The sequence below is a fragment of the Primulina tabacum genome, chromosome 10 (genome assembly GCF_025594145.1).
Source record: "Primulina tabacum isolate GXHZ01 chromosome 10, ASM2559414v2, whole genome shotgun sequence".
Classification (NCBI taxonomy): domain Eukaryota; kingdom Viridiplantae; phylum Streptophyta; class Magnoliopsida; order Lamiales; family Gesneriaceae; genus Primulina; species Primulina tabacum.
Genome location: NC_134559.1, coordinates 36,344,546 through 36,368,126, shown reverse-complemented (window position 1 = coordinate 36,368,126; position 23,581 = coordinate 36,344,546). Strand labels below are relative to the sequence as shown.

General features: G+C 43.9%; 20 non-coding genes and 5 pseudogenes across 20 annotated transcripts; all 25 read left to right on the top strand.

Annotated features, from left to right (window-relative positions):
- The first annotated feature begins 484 nt into the window (after positions 1 to 484).
- On the top strand, positions 485 to 602 carry LOC142514510 (5S ribosomal RNA). Its single transcript, XR_012810400.1, has one exon. It is a non-coding gene; the product is annotated as a 5S ribosomal RNA (ribosomal RNA).
- Positions 603 to 1,284: 682 nt separating this feature from the next.
- On the top strand, positions 1,285 to 1,401 carry LOC142510453 (5S ribosomal RNA). Its single transcript, XR_012808563.1, has one exon. It is a non-coding gene; the product is annotated as a 5S ribosomal RNA (ribosomal RNA).
- A 687-nt stretch (positions 1,402 to 2,088) lies between these two features.
- LOC142510943 (5S ribosomal RNA) lies at positions 2,089 to 2,210 on the top strand (annotated as a pseudogene).
- A 687-nt stretch (positions 2,211 to 2,897) lies between these two features.
- LOC142506431 (5S ribosomal RNA) lies at positions 2,898 to 3,016 on the top strand. The gene has a single exon (XR_012804725.1). It is a non-coding gene; the product is annotated as a 5S ribosomal RNA (ribosomal RNA).
- A 683-nt stretch (positions 3,017 to 3,699) lies between these two features.
- LOC142508796 (5S ribosomal RNA) lies at positions 3,700 to 3,817 on the top strand. The gene has a single exon (XR_012806999.1). It is a non-coding gene; the product is annotated as a 5S ribosomal RNA (ribosomal RNA).
- Positions 3,818 to 4,497: 680 nt separating this feature from the next.
- On the top strand, positions 4,498 to 4,616 carry LOC142514695 (5S ribosomal RNA). The gene has a single exon (XR_012810577.1). It is a non-coding gene; the product is annotated as a 5S ribosomal RNA (ribosomal RNA).
- Positions 4,617 to 5,299: 683 nt separating this feature from the next.
- LOC142507093 (5S ribosomal RNA) lies at positions 5,300 to 5,418 on the top strand. The gene has a single exon (XR_012805358.1). It is a non-coding gene; the product is annotated as a 5S ribosomal RNA (ribosomal RNA).
- A 683-nt stretch (positions 5,419 to 6,101) lies between these two features.
- On the top strand, positions 6,102 to 6,220 carry LOC142515236 (5S ribosomal RNA). Its single transcript, XR_012811092.1, has one exon. It is a non-coding gene; the product is annotated as a 5S ribosomal RNA (ribosomal RNA).
- A 680-nt stretch (positions 6,221 to 6,900) lies between these two features.
- LOC142516616 (5S ribosomal RNA) lies at positions 6,901 to 7,018 on the top strand. The gene has a single exon (XR_012812402.1). It is a non-coding gene; the product is annotated as a 5S ribosomal RNA (ribosomal RNA).
- A 1,069-nt stretch (positions 7,019 to 8,087) lies between these two features.
- Positions 8,088 to 8,206, top strand: LOC142512925 (5S ribosomal RNA). Its single transcript, XR_012808899.1, has one exon. It is a non-coding gene; the product is annotated as a 5S ribosomal RNA (ribosomal RNA).
- A 684-nt stretch (positions 8,207 to 8,890) lies between these two features.
- On the top strand, positions 8,891 to 9,009 carry LOC142514653 (5S ribosomal RNA). The gene has a single exon (XR_012810538.1). It is a non-coding gene; the product is annotated as a 5S ribosomal RNA (ribosomal RNA).
- Positions 9,010 to 9,694: 685 nt separating this feature from the next.
- Positions 9,695 to 9,813, top strand: LOC142513265 (5S ribosomal RNA). Its single transcript, XR_012809221.1, has one exon. It is a non-coding gene; the product is annotated as a 5S ribosomal RNA (ribosomal RNA).
- Positions 9,814 to 11,113: 1,300 nt separating this feature from the next.
- Positions 11,114 to 11,232, top strand: LOC142511689 (5S ribosomal RNA; annotated as a pseudogene).
- Positions 11,233 to 11,914: 682 nt separating this feature from the next.
- LOC142507745 (5S ribosomal RNA) lies at positions 11,915 to 12,033 on the top strand. Its single transcript, XR_012805993.1, has one exon. It is a non-coding gene; the product is annotated as a 5S ribosomal RNA (ribosomal RNA).
- Positions 12,034 to 12,716: 683 nt separating this feature from the next.
- Positions 12,717 to 12,839, top strand: LOC142509827 (5S ribosomal RNA). The gene has a single exon (XR_012807977.1). It is a non-coding gene; the product is annotated as a 5S ribosomal RNA (ribosomal RNA).
- Positions 12,840 to 13,522: 683 nt separating this feature from the next.
- LOC142509171 (5S ribosomal RNA) lies at positions 13,523 to 13,646 on the top strand. The gene has a single exon (XR_012807357.1). It is a non-coding gene; the product is annotated as a 5S ribosomal RNA (ribosomal RNA).
- A 1,465-nt stretch (positions 13,647 to 15,111) lies between these two features.
- LOC142509409 (5S ribosomal RNA) lies at positions 15,112 to 15,235 on the top strand. Its single transcript, XR_012807584.1, has one exon. It is a non-coding gene; the product is annotated as a 5S ribosomal RNA (ribosomal RNA).
- A 714-nt stretch (positions 15,236 to 15,949) lies between these two features.
- Positions 15,950 to 16,073, top strand: LOC142510963 (5S ribosomal RNA; annotated as a pseudogene).
- A 724-nt stretch (positions 16,074 to 16,797) lies between these two features.
- Positions 16,798 to 16,916, top strand: LOC142515419 (5S ribosomal RNA). The gene has a single exon (XR_012811265.1). It is a non-coding gene; the product is annotated as a 5S ribosomal RNA (ribosomal RNA).
- A 683-nt stretch (positions 16,917 to 17,599) lies between these two features.
- LOC142510612 (5S ribosomal RNA) lies at positions 17,600 to 17,720 on the top strand (annotated as a pseudogene).
- Positions 17,721 to 18,400: 680 nt separating this feature from the next.
- On the top strand, positions 18,401 to 18,524 carry LOC142511996 (5S ribosomal RNA; annotated as a pseudogene).
- A 1,057-nt stretch (positions 18,525 to 19,581) lies between these two features.
- Positions 19,582 to 19,699, top strand: LOC142515908 (5S ribosomal RNA). Its single transcript, XR_012811730.1, has one exon. It is a non-coding gene; the product is annotated as a 5S ribosomal RNA (ribosomal RNA).
- Positions 19,700 to 20,380: 681 nt separating this feature from the next.
- Positions 20,381 to 20,501, top strand: LOC142516527 (5S ribosomal RNA). Its single transcript, XR_012812317.1, has one exon. It is a non-coding gene; the product is annotated as a 5S ribosomal RNA (ribosomal RNA).
- A 1,167-nt stretch (positions 20,502 to 21,668) lies between these two features.
- On the top strand, positions 21,669 to 21,789 carry LOC142506356 (5S ribosomal RNA). The gene has a single exon (XR_012804650.1). It is a non-coding gene; the product is annotated as a 5S ribosomal RNA (ribosomal RNA).
- A 1,056-nt stretch (positions 21,790 to 22,845) lies between these two features.
- On the top strand, positions 22,846 to 22,966 carry LOC142515192 (5S ribosomal RNA). Its single transcript, XR_012811048.1, has one exon. It is a non-coding gene; the product is annotated as a 5S ribosomal RNA (ribosomal RNA).
- Positions 22,967 to 23,581: the final 615 nt, after the last annotated feature.

Here is a 23,581-nt window from a genome sequence, read left to right as displayed (position 1 = left end):
CTAAGACCCTCTAATTTGCGATTACCGCTTCTTTAAGCTTTCGTTTCCTCGAGAAATCCGCTTAGGAAGTTCGAAATTCGATTCCGGTTCCATTTTATCGTATCCCAGGCTAATAATAGCTTTACATTCGTTAGTTCCTTTCTTCGTTATTTTTTTTTTCTATTTTGCATGGGAACATTTATTCGAGTTTTGGTTGCCGTGAGATCGGTTTTTTTCTGTGCGGAAGGAAGGTAGGGACGCCAGATTACTTCCGGAGACAATTAACTCATTAAAAAACAATTATGTTCGACTGTTTTATCCATAATTTACGTAACGGTCGCGACACGAGGTCTTCCCAGTGAGGTCACCATCCTACCTCTGCCACTCAGCGCCATGAACGCTTAACTTCATGTTATAGATTGGGCCGAGAGCAGTGCCGCGTGTTGTCCATCGCCGCCCCTCCACACGTACTCGAGGGATATAAGAATAAACATCCCACCAATGTCGGTGCGATCATACCAGCACTAATGCACCGGATCCCATCAGAACTCCGAAGTTAAGCGTGCTTGGGCGAGAGCAGTACTAGGATGGGTGACCCCCTGGAAGTCCTCGTGTTGCACCCTTTTTCGTGTTTTTCTATTTTTGATTACTTGTTGACAGACGATTTTCGGCTCAAATCATCTGAATCTCGATCGGGACCAGATAAGACATGTGAAATGAAAGTAGCTCGGGCACTGCCGGATTTGGACAAAATTGTAGGCTAATTTGATTGTAAACGGGCAAACGGACGAGACTCATTACTACGCAATGAGCTGACGAGATTTTAGCCGAATTCCTTCTCTAAGACCCTCTAATTTGCGATTTACCGCTTCTGTTAAGCTTTCGTTTCCTCGAGAAATCCGCTTAGGAAGTTCGAAATTCGATTCCGGTTCCATTTTATCGTATCCAGGCATAATAATAGCTTTACATTCGTTATTTCTTCTTCTTATTTTTTTTTTCTATTTTCTGGGAACATTTATCGATTTTTGTTGTCGTGAGCCGGTTCTGTGCGGAAGGGTATGACGCGATTACTCCGGAGACGGTTAACCTCATTAAAAACAATTATTTCGACTGTTTTATCCATAATTTACGTAAACGGTCGCGACACGAGGTCTTCCCAGGGAGGTCACCCATCCTACCTCTGCCATCGCGCCAGAACGCTTAACTTCGTGCTTATGATTGGGCGAGAGCAGTGCCGCGGGGTGTCACATCGCCGCCCGCTCCACACGTACTCGAGGGATATAAGAATAAACATCCACTCAATGCGGGTGCGATCATACCAGCACTATGGCACCGGATCCCATCAGAACTCCGAAGTTAAGCGTGCTTGGGCGAGAGCAGGACTAGGATGGGTGCCTATCGGAAGTCCTTGTGTTGCACCCTTTTTCGTGTTTTTATATTTTTGATTACTTGTTGACAGACGATTTTCGGCTCAAATCATCTGAATCTCGATCGGGACCATATAAGACATGTGAATCGAAAGTAGCTCGGGCACTGCCGGATTTGGACAAAATTGTAGGCTAATTTGATTGTAAACGGGGCAAACGGACGAGACTCATTACTACGCAATGAGCTGACGAGATTTTAGCCGAATTCCTTCTCTAAGACACTCTAATTTGCGATTTACCGCTTCTATTAAGCTTTCGTTTCCTCGAGAAATCCGCTTAGGAAGTTCGAAATTCGATTCCGGTTCCATTTTATTCGTATCCCAGGCATAATAATAGCTTTACATTCGTTATTTCCTTCTTCTTATTTTTTTTCTATTTTCTTGGAAACATTATCGATTTTTGTTGTCGTGAGCCGGTTCTGTGCGGAAGGGGTATGACGCAGATTACTCCGGAGACGGTTAACTCATTAAAAACAATTATTTCGACTGTTTTATCCATAATTTACGTAAACGGTCGCGACACGAGGTCTTCCCAGGGAGGTCACCCATCCTACCTCTGCCATCGCGCCAGAACGCTTAACTTCATGGTTATGATTGGGCGAGAGCAGTGCCGCGTGTTGTCATCGCCGCCCCAGGTCCACACGTACTCGAGGGATATAAGAATAAACATCCCACTCAATGTCGGGTGCGATCATACCAGCACTAATGCAAACGGATCCCATCAGAACCTCCGAAGTTAAGCGTGCTTGGGCGAGAGCAGTGACTAGGATGGGTGACCCCATGGGAAGTCCTAGTGTTGCACCCCTTTTTCGTGTTTTTCTATTTTTGATTACTTGTTGACAGACGATTTTCGGCTCAAATCATCTGAATCTCGATCGGGACCAGATAAGACATGTGAAATGAAAGTAGCTCGGCACTGCCGGATTTGGACAAAATTGTAGGCTAATTTGATTGTAAAACGGCAAACGGACGAGACTCATTGCTACGCAATGAGCTGACGAGATTTTAGCCGAATTCCTTCTCTAAGACACCTCTAATTTTGCGATTTACCGCTTCTGTTAAGCTTTCGTTTCCTCGAGAAATCCGCTTAGGAAGTTCGAAATTCGATTCCGGTTCCATTTTATCGTATCCCAGGCATAATAATAGCTTTACATTCGTTATTTTCTTCTTCTTATTTTTTTTTCTATTTTCTGGGAACATTTATCGATTTTTGTTGTCGTGAGCCGGTTCTGTGCGGAAGGGTATGACGCAGATTACTCCGGAGACGGTTAACTCATTAAAAACAATTATTTCGACTGTTTTATCCATAATTTACGTAAACGGTCGCGACACGAGGTCTTCCCAGGGAGGTCACCCATCCTACCTCTGCCATCGCGCCCGAACGCTTAACTTCATGGTTATGATTGGGCGAGAGCAGTGCCGCGTGTTGTCCATCGCCGCCCACTTCCACACGTACTCGAGGGATATAAGAATAAACATCCCACGCAATGTCGGGTGCGATCATACCAGCACTAATGCACCGGATCCCATCAGAACTCCGAAGTTAAGCGTGCTTGGGCGAGAGCAGTACTAGGATGGGTGACCCCCTGGGAAGTCCTCGTGTTGCACCCCTTTTCGTGTTTTCTATTTTTGATTACTTGTTGACAGACGATTTTCGGCTCAAATCATCTGAATCTCGATCGGGACCAGATAAGACATGTGAAATGAAAGTAGCTCGGGCACTGCCGGATTTGGACAAAATTGTAGGCTAATTTGATTGTAAACGGGCAAACGGACGAGACTCATTACTACGCAATGAGCTGACGAGATTTTAGCCGAATTCCTTCTCTAAGACCCTCTAATTTGCGATTTACCGCTTCTGTTAAGCTTTTCGTTTCCTCGAGAAATCCGCTTAGGAAGTTCGAAATTCGATTCCGGTTCCATTTTATCGTATCCTAGGCATAATAATAGCTTTACATTCGTTATTTCCTTCTTCTTATTTTTTTTCTATTTTCTGGGAACATTTATCGATTTTTGTTGTCGTGAGCCGGTTCTGTGCGGAAGGGTATGACGCAGATTACTTCCGGAGACGGTTAACTCATTAAAAACAATTATTTCGACTGTTTTATCCATAATTTACGTAAACGGTCGCGACACGAGGTCTTCCCAGGGAGGTCACCCATCCTAGCTCTGCCATCGCGCCAGAACGCTTAACTTCATGGTTATGATTGGGCGAGAGCAGTGCCGCGTGTTGTCCATCGCCGCCCGCTTCCACACGTACTCGAGGGATATAAGAATAACATCCACTCAATGTCGGGTGCGATCATACCAGCACTAATGCACCGGATCCATCAGAACTCGAAGTTAAGCGTGCTTGGGCGAGAGCAGTACTAGGATGGGTGACCCCCTGGGAAGTCCTCGTGTTTGCACCCTTTTTAGTGTTTTTCTATTTTTGATTACTTGTTGACAGACGATTTTCGGCTCAATCATCTGAATCTCGATCGGGACCAGATAAACATGTGAAATGAAAGTAGCTCGGGCACTGCCGATTTGGACAAAATTGTAGGCTAATTTGATTGTAAACGGGCAAACGGACGAGACTCATTACTACGCAATGAGCTGACGAGATTTTAGCCGAATTCCTTCTCTAAGACCCTCTAATTTGCGATTTACCGCTTCTGTTAAGCTTTCGTTTCCTCGAGAAATCCGCTTAGAAGTTCGAAATTCGATTCCGGTTTCCATTTTATCGTATCCCAGGCATAATAATAGCTTTACATTCGTTATTTTCTTCTTCTTATTTTTTTTTCTATTTCTGGGAACATTTATCGATTTTTGTTGTCGTGAGCCGGTTCTGTGCGGAAGGGTATGACGCAGATTACTCCGGAGACGGTTAACTCATTAAAAACAATTATTTCGACAGTTTTATCCATAATTTACGTAAACGGTCGCGACACGAGGTCTTCCCAGGGAGGTCACCCATCCTACCTCTGCCATCGCGCCAGAACGCTTAACTTCATGGTTATGATTGGGCGAGAGCAGTGCCGCGTGTTGTCCATCAGCGCCCGCTCCACACGTACTCGAGGGATATAAGAATAAACATCCCACTCAATGTCGGGTGCGATCATACCAGCACTAATGCACCGGATCCCATCAGAACTCCGAAGTTAAGCGTGCTTGGGCGAGAGCAGTACTAGGATGGGTGACATCGTGGAAAGTCCTCGTGTTGCACCCTTTTTCGTGTTTTCTATTTTTGATTACTTGTTGACAGACGATTTTCGGCTCAAATCATCTGAATCTCGATCGGGACCAGATAAGACATGTGAAATGAAAGTAGCTCGGGCACTGCCGGATTTGGGCAAAATTGTAGGCTAATTTGATTGTAAACGGGCAAACGGACAAGACTCATTACTACGCAGTGGGCTGACGAGATTTTAGCCGAATTCCTTCTCTAAGACCCTCTAATTTGCGATTTACCGCTTCTGTTAAGCTTTCGTTTCCTCGAGAAATCCGCTTAGGAAGTTCGAAATTCGATTCCGGTTCCATTTTATCGTATCCCAGGCATAATAATAGCTTTACATTCTTTATTTCTTCTTCTTATTTTTTTTCTATTTTCTGGGAACATTATAGATTTTTGTTGTCGTGAGCCGGTTCTGTGCGGAAGGGTATGACGCAGATTACTCCGGAGACGAGTTAACTCATTAAAAACAATTATTTCGACTGTTTTATCCATAATTTACGTAAACGGTCGCGACACGAGGTCTTCCTAGGGAGGTCACCCATCCTAGCCTCTGCCATCAGCGCCAGAACGCTTAACTTCATGGTTATGATTGGGCGAGAGCAGTGCCGCGTGTTGTCCATCGCCGCCCGCTCCACACGTACTCGAGGGATATAAGAATAAACATCCTACTCAATGTCGGGTGCGATCATACCAGCACTAATGCACCGGATCCAATCAGAACTCCGAAGTTAAGCGTGCTTGGGCGAGAGGCAGTATTAGGATGGGTGACCCCTGGGAAGTCCTCGTGTTGCACCCTTTTTCGTGTTTTTCTATTTTTGATTACATGTTGACAGACGATTTTCGGCTCAAATCATCTGAATCTCGATTGGGACCAGATAAGACATGTGAAATGAAAGTAGCCCGGGCACTGCCGGATTTGGACAAAATTGTAGGCTAATTTGATTGTAAACAGGCAAACGGACGAGACTCATTGCTATGCAATGAGCTGACGATATTTTAGCCGAATTCCTTCTCTAAGACCCTCTGATTTGCGATTTACCGCATTCTGTTAAGCTTTCGTTTCCTCGAGAAATCCGCTTAGGAAGTTCGAAATTCGATTCCGGTTCCATTTATCGTATCCCAGGCATAATAATAGCTTTACATTCGTTATTTCTTCTTCTTAATTTTTTTTCTATTTTCTGGGAACATTTATCGATTTTTGTTGTCGTGAGCCGGTTCTGTGCGGAAGGGTATGACGCAGATTACTCCGGAGACGGTTAACTAATTAAAAACAATTATTTGGACTGTTTTATCCATAATTTACGTAAATGATCGCGACACGAGGTCTTCCCAGGGAGGTCACCTATCCTACCTCTGCCATCGCGTCAGAACGCTTAACTTCGTGGTTATGATTGGGCGAGACCAGTGCCGCGGGTTGTCCATCGCCGCCCGCTCCACACGTACTCGAGGGATATAAGAATAAACATCCTACTAAATTGTGGGTGCGATCATACCAGCACTAATGCCATTGATCCCATCAGAACTCCGAAGTTAAGCGTGCTTGGGCGAGATTAGTACTAGGATGGGTGACCTCCTGGGAAGTCCTCGTGTTGCACCCCTTTTCTTGTTTTTCTATTTTTGATTACTTTTTGACAGACGATTTTGGGCTCAAATCATCTGAATCTCGATCGAGACCAGATAAGACATGTGAAATGAAAGTAGCTCGGGCACTGCCGGATTTGGACAAAATTGTAGGCTAATTTGATTGTAAACGGGCAAACGGACGAGACACATTACTACGCAATGAGCTGACGAGATTTTAGCCGAATTCCTTCTCCAAGACCCTCTAATTTGCGATTTACCTCTTCTCTTAAGCTTTCGTTTCCTCGAGAAATCCGCTTAGGAAGTTCGAAATTCGATTCCGGTTCCATTTTATCGTATCCCAGGCATAATAAAGTTTACATTCGTTATTTCCTTCTTCTTTTTTTTTTTCTATTTTCTGGGAACATTTATCGATTTTTGTTGTCGTGAGCCGGTTCTGTGCGGATGGGTATGACGCAGATTACTCCGGAGACGGTTAACTCATTAAAAACAATTATTTCGACTGTTTTAACCATAATTTACGTAACGATCGCGACACGAGGTCTTCCCAGGGAGGTCACCCATCCTAGCTCTGCCATCGCGCCAGAACGCTTAACTTCATGGTTATGATTGGGCGAGAGCAGTGCCGCGTGTTGTCCATCGTCGCCCGCTCCACACGTACTCGAGGGATATAAGAATAAACATCCTACCTAATATCGGGTGCGATCATACCAGCACTAATGCACCGGATCCCAACAGAACTCCGAAGTTATGCGTGCTTGGGCGAGAGCAGTACTAGGATGGGTGACCCCCGGGAAGTCCTCGTGTTGCACCCTTTTTCGTGTTTTTCTATTTTTGATTACTTGTTGACAAACGAATTTCGGCTCAAATCATCTGAATCTCGATCGGGACCAGATAAGACATGTGAAATATAAGTAGCTCGGGCACTGCCGGATTTGGACAAAATTGAAGGCTAATTTGATTGTAAATGGGCAAACGGACGAGACTCATTACTACGCAATGAGCTGGCGAGAATTTAGCCGAATTCCTTCTCTAAGACCCTCTAATTTGCGATTTACCGCTTCTGTTAAGCTTTCGTTTCCTCGAGAAATCCTCTTAGGAAGTTCGAAATTCGATTCCAATTCCATTTTATCGTATCCCAGGCATAATAATAGCTTTACATCGTTATTTACCCCTGGGTTGTCCTCGTGTTTCACCCTTTTTCGTGTTTTTCTATTTTTGATTACTTGTTGACAGACGATTTTCGGCTCAAATCATCTGAATCTCGATTGGGACCAGATAAGACATGTGAAATGAAAGTAGCTTGGGCACTGCCGGATTTGGACAAAATTGTGGGCTAATTTGATTGTAAACGGGCAAACGGACGAGATTTATTACTACGCAATGAGCTGACGAGATTTTAGTCGAATTCCTTCTCTAAGACCCTCTAATTTGCGATTTACCGCTTCTGTTAAGCTTTCGTTTCCTCGAGAAATCCGCTTAGGAAGTTTGAAATTCGATTCCGGTTCCATTTTATCGTATCCCAGGCATAATAATAGCTTTACATTCGTTATTTCCTTCTTATTATTTTTTTTTCTATTTTCTGGGAATATTTATCGATTTTTGTTGTCGTGAGCCGGTTCTGTGCGGAAAGGGTATGACGCAGATTACTCCAGAGACGGTTAACTCATTAAAAACAATTATTTCGACTGTTTTATCCATAATTTACGTAAACGATCGCGACACGAGGTCTTCCCAGGGAGGTCACCCATCCTAGCTCTACCATCGCGCCAGAACGCTTAACTTCATGGTTATGATTGGGCGAGAGCAGTGCCGCGTGTTGTCCATCGCCGCCCGCTCCACACGTACTCGAGGGATATAAGAATAAACATCCCACTCAATGTCGGGTGCGATCATACCTGCACTAATGCACCGGATCCTATCAGAACTCCGAAGTTAAGCGTGCTTGGGCGAGAGCAGTACTAGGGTGGGTGACCCCCTGGGAAGTCCTCGTGTTGCACCCTTTTTCGTGTTTTTCTATTTTTGATTACTTGTTGACAGACGATTTTCGGCTCAAATCATCTGAATCTCGATCGGGACCAGATAAGACATGTGAAATGAAAGTAGCTCGGGCACTGCCGGATTTGGACAAAATTGTAGGCTAATTTGACTTGTAAACGGGCAAACGGACGAGACTATTACTACGCAATGAGCTGATGAGATTTTAGCCGAATTCCTTCTCTAAGACCCATCTAAATTGCGATTTACCGCTTCTGTTAAGCTTTCGTTTCCTCGAGAAATCCGTTTAGGAAGTTCGAAATTCGATTCCGGTTCCATTTTATCGTATCCCAGACATAATAATAGCTTTACATTCGTTATTTCCTTCTTCTTATTTTTTTTCTATTTTCTGGGAACATTTATCGATTTTTGTTGTTGTGAGCCGGTTCTGTGTGGAACGGTATGACGCAGATTACTCCGGAGACGGTAACTCATTAAAAACAATTATTCGACTGTTTTATCCATAATTTACGTAAACGGTCGCGACACGAGGTCTTCCCAGGGAGGTCACCCATCCTAGCTCTGCCATCGCGCCAGAACGCTTAACTTCATGGTTATGATTGGGCGAGAGCAGTGCCGCATGTTGTCCATCGTCCGCCCCGCTCCACACGTACTCGAGGGATATAAGAGTAAACATCCCACTGAATGTCGGGTGCGATCATACCAGCACTAATGCCATGGATCCCATCAGAACTCCGAAGTTAAGCGTGCTTGGGCGAGAGCAGTACTAGAATGGGTGACCCCCTGGGAAGTCCTCGTGTTGCACCCCTTTTCGTGTTTTTCTATTTTTGATTACTTGTTGACAGACGATTTTCGGCTCAAATCATCTGAATCTCGATCGAGACCAGATAAGACATGTGAAATGAAAGTAGCTCGGGCACTGCCGGATTTGGACAAAATTGTAGGCTAATTTGATTGTAAATGGGCAAACGGACGAGACACATTACTACGCAATGAGCTGACGAGATTTTAGCCGAATTCCTTCTCTAAGACCCTCTAATTTGCGATTTACCGCTTCTTTTAAGCTTTCGTTTCCTCGAGAAATCCGCTTAGGAAGTTCGAAATTCGATTCCGGTTCCATTTTATCGTATCCAAGGCATAATAATAGCATTACATTCGTTATTTCTTTCTTCTTATTTTTTTTTTCTATTTTCTGGGAACATTTATCAATTTTTGTTGTCTTGAGCCGATTCTGTGCGGAAGGGTATGACGCATATTACTCCGGAGACGGTTAACTCATTAAAAACAATTATTTCGACTGTTTTATCCATTATTTCCTTAAACGGTCGCGACACGAGGTCTTCCCAGCGACGTCACCCATCCTAGCTCCGCCATCGCGCCAGAACGCTTAACTTCATGGTTATGATTGGGCGAGAGCAGTGCCGCGTGTTGTCCATCGCCGCCCGCTCCACACGTACTCGAGGGATATAAGAATAAACATCCCACTCAATGTCGGGAGCGATCATACCAGCACTAATGCACCGGATCCCATCAGAACTCCGAAGTTAAGCGTGCTTGGGCGAGAGCAGTACTAGGATGGGTGACCCCCTGGAAAGTCCTCGTGTTGCACCCTTTTTCGTGTTTTACTATTTTTGATTACTTGTTGACAGACGATTTTCGGCTCAAATCATCTGAATCTCGATCGGGACCTGATAAGACATGTGAAATGAAAGTAGCTCGGGCACTGCTGGATTTGGACAAAATTGTAGGCTTATTTGATTGTAAACGGGCAAACGGACGAGACTCATTACTACGCAATGAGCTGACTTGATTTTAGACGAATTCCTTCTCTAAAACCCTCTAATTTGCGATTTACCGCTTCTCTTAAGCTTTCGTTTCCTCGAGAAATCCGCTTAGGAAGTTCGAAATTCGATTCCGGTTCCATTTTATCGTATCCATGGCATAATAATAGCTTTACATCCGTTATTTCCTTCTTCTTATTTTTTTTTATTTTCTGGGAACATTTATCGAATTTTGTTGTCGTGAGCCGGTTCTGTGCGGAAGGGTATGACGCAGATTACTCAGGAGACGATTAACTCAATAAAAACAATTAGTGTCGTGAGCCGGTTCTGTGCGGAAGGGTATGACGCAAATTACTCCGGAGATGGTTAACTCAATAAAAACAATTATTTCGACTGTTTTATCCATAGTTTACGTATTATTTCGACTGTTTTATCCATAATTTACGTAAACGGTCGCGACACGAGGTCTTCCCAGGGAGGTCACCCATCCTAGCTCTCTCTACCATCGCGCCAGGACGCTTAACTTCATGGTAAGACATGTGAAATGAAAGTAGCTCGGGCACTGCCGGATTTGGACAAAATTTTAGGCTAATTAAATTGTAAACGAGCAAACGGACGAGACTCATTACTACGCAATGAGCTGACGAGATTTTAGCTGAATTCCTTCTCTAAGACCATCTAATTTGCGATTTATCGCTTCTCTTAAGCTTTCGTTTCCTCGAGAAATCCGCTTAGGAAGTTCGAAATTCGATTCCGGTTCCATTTTATCGTATCTCAGGCATAATAATAGCTTTACATTCGTTATTTCCTTCTTATTTTTTTTCTATTTTCTGAGAATATTTATCGATTTTTGTTGTCGTTAGCCGGTTCTGTGCGGAAGGGTATGACGCAGATTACTCCGGAGACGGTTAACTCATTAAAAACAATTATTTCGACTGTTTTATCCATAATTTACGTAAACGGTCGCGACACGAGGTCTTCCCAGGGAGGTCACCCATCCTACCTCTGCCATCGCGCCAGAACGCTTAACTTCATGGTTATGATTGGGCGAGAGCAGTGCCGCGTGTTGTCCATCGCCGCCCGCTCCACACGTACTCGAGGGATATAAGAATAAACATCCCACTCAATGTCGGGTACGATAATACCAGCACTAATGCACCGGATACCATCAGAACTCCGAAGTTATTTGTGCTTGGGCAAGAGCAGTACTAGGATGAGTGACCCCCTGGGAAGTCCTCGTGTTGCACCCCTTTTCGTGTTTTCTATTTTTGATTACTTGTTGACAGACGATTTTCGGCTCAAATCATCTGAATCTCGATCGGGACCAGATAAGACATGTGAAATCAACCTAGCTCGGGCACTGCCGGATTTGGACAAAATTGTAGCCTAATTTGATTGTAAACAGGCAAACGAACGAGACTCATTATCCGCGAGGAGCTGACGAGATTTTAGCCGAATTCCTTCTCTAAGACCCTTTAATTTGCGATTTACCACTTCTCTTAAGCTTTCGTTTCCTCGAGAAATCCGCTTAGGAAGTTCGAAATTCGATTTCGGTTGCATTTTATCGTATCTCAGGCATAATAATAGCTTTACATTCGTTATTTCCTTCTTCTTATTTTTTTTTCTATTTTCTGGGAACATTTATCGATTTTTGTTGTCCTGAGCCGGTTCTGTGCAGAAGGGTATGACGCAGATTACTCCGAAGACGGTTAACTAATTAAAAACAATTATTTCGACTGTCTTATCCATAATTTACGTAAACGGTCGCGACACGAGGTCTTCCCAGGGAGGTCACCTATCCTAGCTCTGCCATCGCGCCAGAACGCATAACTTCATTGTTATGATTGGGCGGGAGCAGTGCCGCGTGTTGTCCATCGCCGCCCGCTCCACACGTACTCGAGGGATATAAGAAAAAACATCCCACTCAATGTTGGGTGCGATCATACCAGCACTAATGCACCGGATCGAATCAGAACTCCGAAGCCAAGCATGCTTGGGCGAGAGCAGTACTAGGATGGGTGACCCCCTGGAAACTCCTCGTGTTGCACCCCTTTTCGTGTTTTTCTTTTTTTTATTACTTGTAGACAGACGATTTTCGGCTCAAATCATCTGAATCTCGATCGGGACAAGATAACACATGTGAAATGAAAGTAGCTTGGGCACTGCCGGATTTGGACAAAATTGTAGGCTAATTTGACTGTAAACGGGCAAACGGACGAGACTTATTACTACGCAATGAGCTGACGAGATTTTAGCCGAATTCCTTCTCTAAGACCATCTAATTTGCGATTTACCGCTTCTGTTAAGCTTTCGGTTCCTCGAGAAATCCGCTTAGGAAGTCTAAATTCGATTCCGGTTCCATTTTATCGTATCCCAGACATAATAATAGCTTTACATTCGTTATTTCCTTCTTCTTATTTTTTTTTCTATTTTCTGGGAACATTTATCGATTTTTGTTGTCGTTAGCCGGTTTTGTGCGGAAGGGTATGACGCAGATTACTCCGGAGACGGTTAACTCATTAAAAACAATTATTTCGACTAATTTATCCATAATTTACGTAACCGGTCGCGACACGAGGTCTTCCCAAGGAGGTCACCCATCCTAGCTCTGCCATCGCGCTAGAACGCTTAACTTCATGGTTATGATTGGGCGAGAGCAGTGCCGCGTGTTGTCCATCGCCGCCCGCTCCACACGTACTCGAGGGATATAAGAATAAACATCCCACTCAATGTCGGGTGCGATCATACCAGCACTAATGCACCGGATCCCATAAGAACTTTGAAGTTAAGCGTGCTTGGGCGAGAGCAGTACTAGGATGTGTGACCGACCCCCTGGGAAGTCCTCGTGTTGCACCTCTTTTCGTGTTTTTCTATTTTTGATTACTTGTTGACAGACGATTTTCGGCTCAAATCATCTGAATCTCGATCGGGACCAGATAAGACATGTGAAATGAAAGTAGCTCGGAAACTGCCGGATTTGGACAAAATTGTAGGCTAATTTAATTGTATACGGGCAAACGGACGAGACTTATTACTACGCAATGAGCTGACGAGATTTTAGTCGAATTCCTTCTCTAAGACCCTTTAATTTGCGATTTACCGCTTCTCTTAAGCTTTCGTTTCCTCGAGAAATCCGCTTAGGAAGTTCGAAATTCGATTCCTGTTCCATTTTATCGTATCCCAGGCATAATAATAGCTTTACATTCGTTATTTCCTTCTTCTTATTTTTTTTTCTATTTTCTGGGAACATTTATCGATTTTTGTTGTCCTGAGCCGGTTCTGTGCGGAAGGGTATGACGCAGATTACTCCGGAGACGGTTAACTCATTAAAAACAATTATTTCGACTGTTTTATCCATAATTTCCGTAAACGGTCGCGACACGAGGTCTTCCCAGGGAGATCACTCATCCTAGCTCCGCCATCGCGCCAGAACGCTTAACTTCATGGTTATGATTGGGCGAGAGCAGTGCCACGTGTTGTCCATCGCCGCCCGCTCCACACGTACTCAAGGGATGTAAGAATAAACATCCACTCAATGTCGGGTGCGATCATACCAGCACTAATGCACCGCATCCCATCAGAACTCCGAAGTTAAGCGTGCTTGTGCGAGAGCAGTACTAGGATGGGTGACCCCCTGGGATTCCCAGTCCTCGTGTTGCACCCCTTTTCGTGTTTTTCTATTTTTGATTACTTGTTGACAGACGATTTTCGGCTCAAATCATCTGAATTTCGATCGGGACCAGATAAGACATGTGAAATGAAAGTAGCTCGGGCACTACCGGATTTGGACAAAATTGTAGGCTAATTTGATTGTAAACGGGCAAACGGACGAGACTCATTACTACGCAATAAGCTGACGAGATTTTAGCCGAATTCCTTCCCTAAGACCCTCTAATTTGCGATTTACCGCTTCTGTTAAGCTTTCGTTTCCTCGAGAAATCCGCTTAGGAAGTTCGAAATTCGATTCCGGTTCCATTTTATCGTATCCGAGGCATAATAATAGCTTTACATTCGTTATTTCCTTCTTCTTATCTTTTTTCTATTTTCTGGGAAATTTATCAATTTTTGTTGTCGTTAGCCGGTTCTGTGCGGAAGGGTATGACGCAGATTACTCCGGAGACGGTTAACTCATTAAAAACAATTATTTCGACTGTTTTATCCATAATTTACGTAACCGGTCGCGACACGAGGTCTTCCCAGGGAGGTCACCCATCCTAGCTCTGCCATCGCACCAGAACGCTTAACTACATGATTATGATTGGGCGAGAGCAGTGCCGCGTGTTGTCCATCGCCGCCCGCTCCACACATACTCGTGGGATATAAAAATAAACATCCCACTCAATGTCGGGTGCGATCATACAAGCTCTAATGCACCAGATCCCATCAGAACTCCGAAGTTAAGCGTGTTGCACCCCTTTTCGTGTTTTTCTATTTTTGATTACTTGTTGACAGACGATTTTTGGCTCAAATCATCTGAATTTCGATCGGGACCAGATAAGACATGTGAAATGAAAGTAGCTCGGGAACTACCGGATTTGGACAAAATTGTAGGCTAATTTAATTGTAAACGGGCAAACGGACGAGACTCATTCTACGCAATGAGCTGACGAGATTTTAGCCGAATTCCTTCTCTAAGACCCTCTAATTTGCGATTTACTGCTTCTGTTAAGCTTTCGTTTCCTCGAGAAATCAGCTTAGGAAGTTCGAAATTCGATTCCGGTTTCATTTTATCATATCCCAGGCATAATAATAGCTTTACATTCGCTATTTCCTTCTTCTTATTTTTTTCTTATTTTCTGGGAACATTTAGCGATTTTTGTTGTCGTGAGCCGGTTCTGTGCGGAAGGGTATGACGCAGATTACTCCGGAGACGGTTAACTCATTAAAAACAATTATTTCGACTGTTTTATCCATAATTTACGTATTATTTCGACTTTTTTATTCATAATTTACGTAAACGGTCGCGACACGAGGTCCTCTCAGGGAGGTCACCCATCCTAGCTCTGCCATCGCGCCAGAACGCTTAACTTCATGGTTATGATTGGGCTAGAGCAGTGCCGCGTGTTGTCCATCGCCGCCCGCTCCACACGTAATCGAGGGATATAAGAATAAACATCCCACTCAATGTCGGGTGCGATCATACCAGCACTAATGCACCGCATCCCATCAGAACTCCGAAGTTAAGCGTGCTTGTGCGAGAGCAGTACTAGGATGGGTGACCCCCTGGGATTCCCAGTCCTCGTGTTGCACTCCTTTTCGTGTTTTTCTATTTTTGATTACTTGTTGACAGACGATTTTCGGCTCAAATCATCTGAATTTCGATCGGGACCAGATAAGACATGTGAAATGAAAGTAGCTCGGGCACTACCGGATTTGGACAAAATTGTAGGCTAATTTAATTGTAAACGGGCAAACGGACGAAACTCATTCTACGCAATGAGCTGACGAGATTTTAGCCGAATTCCTTCTCTAAGACCCTCTAATTTGCGATTTACTGCTTCTGTTAAGCTTTCGTTTCCTCGAGAAATCAGCTTAGGAAGTTCGAAATTCGATTCCGGTTTCATTTTATCATATCCCAGGCATAATAATAGCTTTACATTCGCTATTTCCTTCTTCTTATTTTTTTCTTATTTTCTGGGAACATTTAGCGATTTTTGTTGTCGTGAGCCGGTTCTGTGCGGAAGGGTATGACGCAGATTACTCCGGAGACGGTTAACTCATTAAAAACAATTATTTCGACTGTTTTATCCATAATTTACGTATTATTTCGACTTTTTTATTCATAATTTACGTAAACGGTCGCGACACGAGGTCCTCTCAGGGAGGTCACCCATCCTAGCTCTGCCATCGCGCCAGAACGCTTAACTTCATGGTTATGATTGGGCTAGAGCAGTGCCGCGTGTTGTCCATCGCCGCCCGCTCCACACGTAATCGAGGGATATAAGAATAAACATCCCACTCAATGTCGGGTGCGATCATACCAGCACTAATGCACCGCATCCCATCAGAACTCCGAAGTTAAGCGTGCTTGTGCGAGAGCAGTACTAGGATGAGTGACCCCCTGGGATTCCCAGTCCTCGTGTTGCACCCCTTTTCGTGTTTTTCTATTTTTGATTACTTGTTGACAGACGATTTTCGGCTCAAATCATCTGAATCTCGATCGGGACCAGATAAGACATGTGAAATGAAAGTAGCTCAGGCACTGCCGGATTTGGACAAAATTGTAGGCTAATTTTATTGTAAACGGGCAAACGGACGAGATTCATTACTACGCAATGAGCTGACGAGATTTTAGCCGAATTCCTTCTCTAAGACCCTCGAATTTGCGATTTACCGCTTCTGTTAGGCTTTCGTTTCCTCGAGAAATCCGCTTAGGAAGCTCGAAATTCGATTCCGGTTCTATTTTATCGTATCCCAAGCATAATAATAGCTTTACATTCGTTATTTTCTTCTTCTTATTTTTTTTCTATTTTCTGGGAACCATTATCGATTTTTGTTGTCGTGAGCCGGTTCTGTGCGAAAGGGTATGACGCAGATTACCCCGGAGACGGTTAACTCATTAAAAATAATTATTTCGACTGAAATCAACATAGCTCGGGCACTGCCGGATTTGGACAAAATTGTAGGCTAATTTGATTATAAACAGGCAAAAAAACGAGACTCGTTACTCCGCAATGAGCTGGTGAGATTTTAGCTGAATTCCTTCTCTAAGACCCTCTAATTTTCGATTTTCCGCTTCTGTTAAGCTTTCGTTTCCTCGAGAAATCCATTTAGGAAGCTCGAGGGATATAAGAAAAAACATCCCACTCAATGTCGGGTGCGATCATGCCAGCACTAATGCACCGGATCCCATCAGAACTCCGAAGTTAAGCGTGCTTGCGCGAGAGCAGTACTAGGGAGGGTGACCCCCTGGGAAGTCCTCGTGTTGCACCCTTTTTCGTGTTTTTCTATTTTTCATTACTTGTTGACAGACGATTTTCAGCTCAAATCATCATAATCTCGATCGGGACCGGATAAGACATGTGAAATGAAAGTAGCTCGGGCACTGCCGGATTTGGACAAAATTGTAGGCTAATTTGATTGTAAACGGGCGAGCGGACGATACTCATTACTATGCAATGAGCTGACGAGATTTAGCCAAATTCCTTCTCTAAGACCCTCTAATTTGCGATTTACCGCTTCTGTTAAGCTTTCGTTTCCTCGAGAAATCCGCTTAGGAAGTTCGAAATTCGATTCCGGTTCCATTTTATCATATCCCAGGCATAATAATAGCTTTACATTCGCTATTTCCTTCTTCTTATTTTTTTCTTATTTTCTGGGAACATTTAGCGATTTTTGTTGTCGTGAGCCGGTTCTGTGCGGAAGGGTATGACGCAGATTACTCCGGAGACGGTTAACTCATTAAAAACAATTATTTCGACTGTTTTTGCCATAATTTACGTAAACGGTCGCGACACGAGGACTTCCCAGGGAGGTCACCCATCCTAGTTCTGCCATCGTGCCAGAACGCTTAACTTCATGGTTATGATTGGGCGAGAGCAGTGCCGCGTGTTGTCCATCGCCGCCCGCTCCACACGTACTCAAGGGATATAAGAATAAACATATCACTCAATGTCTGGGTGCGATCATACAAGCACTAATGCACCGGATCCCATCAGAACTCCGAAGTTAAGCGTGCTTGGGCGAAAGCGCAGTAGTAGGATGGGTGACCCCCTGGGATGTCCTCGTGTTGCACACCTTTTCGTGTTTTTCTATTTTTGATTACTTGTTGACAGACGACTTTCGGCTCCAATCATCTGAATCTCGATTGGGACCAGATAAAACATTTGAAATCAACGTAGCTCGGGCACTGCCGGATTTGGACAAAATTGTAGGCTAATTTGATAGTAAACGGGCAAACGACCGAGACACTTTACTACACAATGAGCTGACGAGATTTTAGCCGAATTCCTTCTCTAAGACCCTCTAATTTGCGATTTACCGCTTCTTTTAAGCTTCCGTTTCCTTGGAAATCCGCTTAGTAAGTTCTAAATTCGATTCCGGTTCCATTTTATCGTATCCCAAGCATAATAATAGCTTTACATTCGCTATTTCTTCTTCTAATTTTTTTCTATTTTGTGGGAACATTTATCGATTTTTGTTGTCGTTAGCCGGTTCTGTGTGGAAGGGTATGACGCAGATTACTCCGGAGACGGTTAACTCATTAAAAACAATTATTTCGACTGTTTTATCCATAATTTACGTAAACGGTCGCGAAACGAGGTCTTCCCAGGGAGGTCACTCATCCTACCTCTGCCATCGCGCCAGAACGCTTAACTTCATGGTTATGATTGGGCGAGAGCAGTGCCGCGTGTTGTCCATCGCCGCCCGCTCCACACGTACTCGAGGGATATAAGAATAAACATCCCACTCAATGTCGGGTGCTATCATACCAGCACTATTGCACTGGATCCCATCATAACTCCGAAGTTAAGCGTGCTTGGGAGAGAGCAGTACTAGGATGGGTGACCCCCTGGGATTCCCAGTCCTCGTGTTGTACCCCATTTTGTGTTTTTCTATTTTTGATTACTTGTTGACGGACGATTTTCTGCTCAAATCATCTGAATATCGATCGGGACCAAATAAGACATGTGAAATCAGCGTAGCTCGGGTACTGCCTGATTTGGACAAAATTGTAGGCTAATTTTATTGTAAACGGGCAAACGGACGAGACTCATTACTCCGCAAAGTGCTCGCGAGATTTTAGCTAAATTTCTTCTCTAAGACCCTCTAATTTGCGATTTACCGCTTCTGTTAATGTTCCGTTTCCTCGAGAAATCCGTTCAAGAAGTTCGAAATTCGATTCCGGATCCATTTTATCGTATCCCAGGAATAATAATAGCTTTACATTCTTGGAAGTCCTCGTGTTGCACCCCTTTTCGTGTTTTTCTATTTTTGATTACTTGTTGACAGACGATTTTCGGTTCAAATCATCTAAATCTCGATCGGGACCAGATAAGACATGTGAAATGAAAGTAGCTCGGGAACTGCCGGATTTGGACAAAAATTTTGGCTAATTTGATTGTAAACAGGCAAACGGACGAGACTCATTACTACGCAATGAGCTGACGAGATTTTAGCCGAATTTCTTCTCTAAGACCCTCTAATTTGCGATTTACCGCTTCTGTTAAGCTTTCGTTTCCTCGAGAAATCCGTTTAGGAAGTTCGAAATTCGATTCCGGTTCCATTTTATCGTATCCCAGGCATAATAACAGCTTTACATTCGTTATTTCCTTCTTCTTATTTTTTTTTTCTATTTTCTGGGAACATTTATCGATTTTTGTTGTCGTGAGCCGGTTCTGTGCGGAAGGGTATGACGCAGATTACTCCGAAGACGGTTAACTCATTAAAAACAATATTTCGACTGCTTTATCCATAATTTACGTAAACGGTCGCGACACGAGGTCTTCCCATGGAGGTCACCCATCTTAGCTCTGCCATCGCGCCAGAACGCTTAACTTCATGGTTATGATTGGGCGAGAGCAGTGCCGCGTGTTGTCCATCGCCGCCCGCTCCACACGTACTCGAGGGATATAAGAATAAACATCCCACTCAATGTCGGGTGCGATCATACCAGCACTAATGCACCGGATCCCATCAAAACTCCGAAGTTAAGGTGCTTGGGCGAGAGCAGTACTAGGATGGGTGACCCCCTGGGAAGTCCTCGTGTTGCATCCCTTTTCGTGTTTTTCTATTTTTGATTACTTGTTGACAGACGATTTTCGGCTCAAATCATCTGAATCTCGATCGGGACTAGACAAGACATGTGAAATGAAAGTAGCTCGGGCACTGCCGGATTTGGACAAAATTGTTGGCTAATTTGATTGTAAACGGGCAAACGGACGAGACTCATTACTACGCAATGAGCTGACGAGATTTTAGCCGAATTCCTTCTCTAGGACCCTCTAATTTGCGATTTACCGCTTCTGTTCAGCTTTCGTTTCCTCGAGAAATCCGCCTAGGAAGTTCGAAATTCGATTTCGGTTCAATTTTATCGTATCCCAGGCATAATAATAGCTTTACATTCGTTATTTCCTTCTTCTTATTTTTTTTTATTTTCTGGGAACATTTATCGATTTTTGTTGTCGTGAGCCGGTTCTGTGCGGAAGGGTATGACGCAGATTACTTCGGAGACGGTTAACTCATTAAAAACAATTATTTCGACTGTTTTATCCATAATTTACGTAAACGATCGCGACACGAGGTCTTCCCATGGAGGTCACCCATCCTAACTCTGCCATCGCGCCTGAACGCTTAACTTCATGGTTATGATTGGGCGAGAGCAGTGCCGCGTGTTGTCCATCGTCGCCCGCTCCACACGTCTTCGAGGGATATAAGAATAAACATCCACTCAATGTCGGGTGCGATCATACCAGCACTAATGCACCGGATCCCATCAGAACTCCGAAGTTAAGCGTGCTTGGGCGAAAGCGCAGTACTAGGATGGGTGACCTCCTGGGAAGTCCTCGTGTTTCACCCCTGTTTTTCTATTTTTGATTACTTGTTGATAGATGATTTTCGGCTCAACTCATCTGAATCTCGATCGAGACCAGATAAGACATGTGAAATGAAAGTAGCTCGGGCAATGCCGGATTTGGACAAAATTGTAGGCTAATTTGATTGTAAACGGGCAAACGGACGAGACTCAATACTACGCAATGAGCTGACGAGATTTTAGCCGAATTCCTTCTCTAAGACCCTCTAATTTGCGATTTAACGCTTCTGTTAAGCTTTCGTTTCCTCGAGAAATCCGCTTAGGAAGTTCGAAATTCGATTCTGGTTCCTTTTTATCGTATCCCAGGCATAATAATAGCTTTACATTCGTTATTTTTCTTGTTCTTATTTTTTTTTCTATTTTCTTGGAACATTTATCGATTTTTGTTGTCGTGAGCCGGTTCTGTGGGGAAGGGTATGACGCAGATTACTCCGGAGACGGTTAACTCATTAAAAACAATTATTTCGACTGTTTTATCCATAATTTACGTAAACGGTCGCGACACTAGGTCTTCCAAGGGAGGTCACCCATCCTGGCTCTGCCATCGCGCCAGAACGCTTAACTTCATGGTTATGATTGGGCGAGAGCGGTGCCGCGTGTTGTCCATCGCCGCCCGCTCCATACGTACTCGAGGGATATAAGAATAAACATCCCACTAGAGCTGACGAGATTTTAGCCGAATTTCTTCTCTAACACCCTCTAATTTGCGATTTACCGCTTCTGTTAAGGTTTCGTTTCCTCGAGAAATCCGCTTAAGAAGTTCGAAATTCGATTCCTGTTCCATTTTATCGTATCCGAAGCATAATAACAGCTTTACATTCGTTATTTCCTTCTTCTTTTTTTTTCTAATTTCTGGGAACATTTATTCATTTTTGTTGTTGTGAGCCGGTTCTGTGTGGAAGGGTATGACGCAGATTACTCCAGAGAAGGTCAACTCATTAAAAACAATATTTCGACTGTTTTATCCATAATTTACTTAAACGGTCGCGACACGAGGTCTTCCCAGGGAGGTCACCCATCCTAGCTCTGCCATCGCGCCAGAACGCTTAACTTCATGGTTATGATTGGGCGAGACCAGTGCCGCGTGTTGTCCATCGCCGCCCGCTCCACACGTACTCGAGGGATATAAGAATAAACATCCCACTCAATGACGGGTGCGATCATACCAGCACTAATACACCGGATCCCATCAGAACTCCGAAGTTAAGCGTGCTTGGGCGAAAGCTCAGTACTAGGATCGGTGACCACCTGGGAAGTCCTCGTGTTGCACCCCTTTTCGTGTTTTTCTATTTTTGATTACTTGTTGACGGACGATTTTCTGCTCAAATCATCTGAATCTCGATCGTGACCAAATAAGACATGTGAAATCACCGTAGCTCGGGTACTGCCTGATTTGGACAAAATTTAGGCTAATTTTATTGTAAACGGGCAAACGGACGAGACTCATTACTCCGCAAAGTGCTCGCGAGATTTTAGCTAAATTTCTTCTCTTAGACCCTCTAATTTGCGATTTACCGCTTCTGTTAATGTTCCGTTTCCTCGAGAAATCCGTTCAAGAAGTTCGAAATTCGATTCCGGATCCATTTTATCGTATCCCAGGAATAATAATAGCTTTACATTCTTGGAAGTCCTCGTGTTGCACCCCTTTTCGTGTTTTTCTAATTTTGATTACTTGTTGACAGACGATTTTCGGCTCAAATCATCTGAGTCTCGATCGGGACCAGATAAAACATGTGAAATGAAAGTAGCTCGGGCACTGCCGGATTTGGACAAAATTGTAGGATAATTTGATTGTAAACGGGCAAGCGGACGAGACTCATTACTACGCAATGAGCTGACGAGATTTTAGCCGAATTTCTTCTCTAAGACCCTCTAATTTGCGATTTACCGCTTCTGTTAAGCTTTCGTTTCCTCGAGAAATCCGCTTAGGAAGTACGAAATTCGATTCCGGTTCCATTTTATCGTATCCCAGGCATAATAACAGCTTTACATTCGTTATTTCCTTCTTCTTATTTTTTTTTCTATTTTCTGGGAACATTTATCGATTTTTGTTGTCGTGAGCCGGTTCTGTGCAGAAGGGTATGACGCAGATTACTCCGGAGACGGTTAACTCATTAAAAACAATTATTTAAACTGTTTTATGCATAATTTACGTAAACGGTCGCGACACGAGGTCTTCCCGGGAAGGTCACCCATCCTAGCTCTGCCATCGCGCCAGAACGCTTAACTTCGTGGTTATGATTGGGCGAGAGCAGTGCCGCGTGTTGTCCATCGCCGCCCGCTCCACACGTACTCGAGGGATATAAGAATAAACATCCCACTCAATGTCGGGTGCGATCATACCAGCACTAATGCACCGGATCTCATCAGAACTCCGAAGTTAAGCGTGCTTGGGCGAAAGCGCAGTACTAGGATGGGTGACCCCCTGGGAAGTCCTCGTGTTGCACCCCTTTTCGTGTTTTTCTATTTTTGATTACTTGTTGACAGACGATTTTCTAGCTCAAATCATCTGAATCTCGATCGAGACCAGATAAGACATGTGAAATGAAAGTAGCTCGGGCACTGCCGGATTTGGACAAAATTGTAGGGTAATTTGATTGTAAAGGGGCAAACGGACGAGACTCATTACTACGAAATGAGCTGACGAGATTTTATCCGAATTCCTTCTCTAAGACCCTCTAATTTGTGATTTACCGCTTCTGTTAAGCTTTCGTTTCCTCAAGAAATCCGCTTAGAAAGTTCGAAATTCGATTCCGGTTCCATTTTATCGTATCCCAAGCATAATAATAGCTTTACATTCGTTATTTCCTTCTTCATATTTTTTTTTCTATTTTCTTGGAACATTTATTCATTTTTGTTGTCGTGAGCCGGTTCTGTGGGGAATGGTATGACGCAAATTACTCCGGAGACGGTTAACTCATTAAAAACAATATTTCGTCTGTTTTATCCATAATTTACGTAAACGGTTGCGACACGAGGTCTTCCCAGGGAGGTCACCCATCCTAGCTCTGCCATCGCGCCAGAAAGCTTAACTTCATGGTTCTGATAGGGCGAGAACAGTGCCG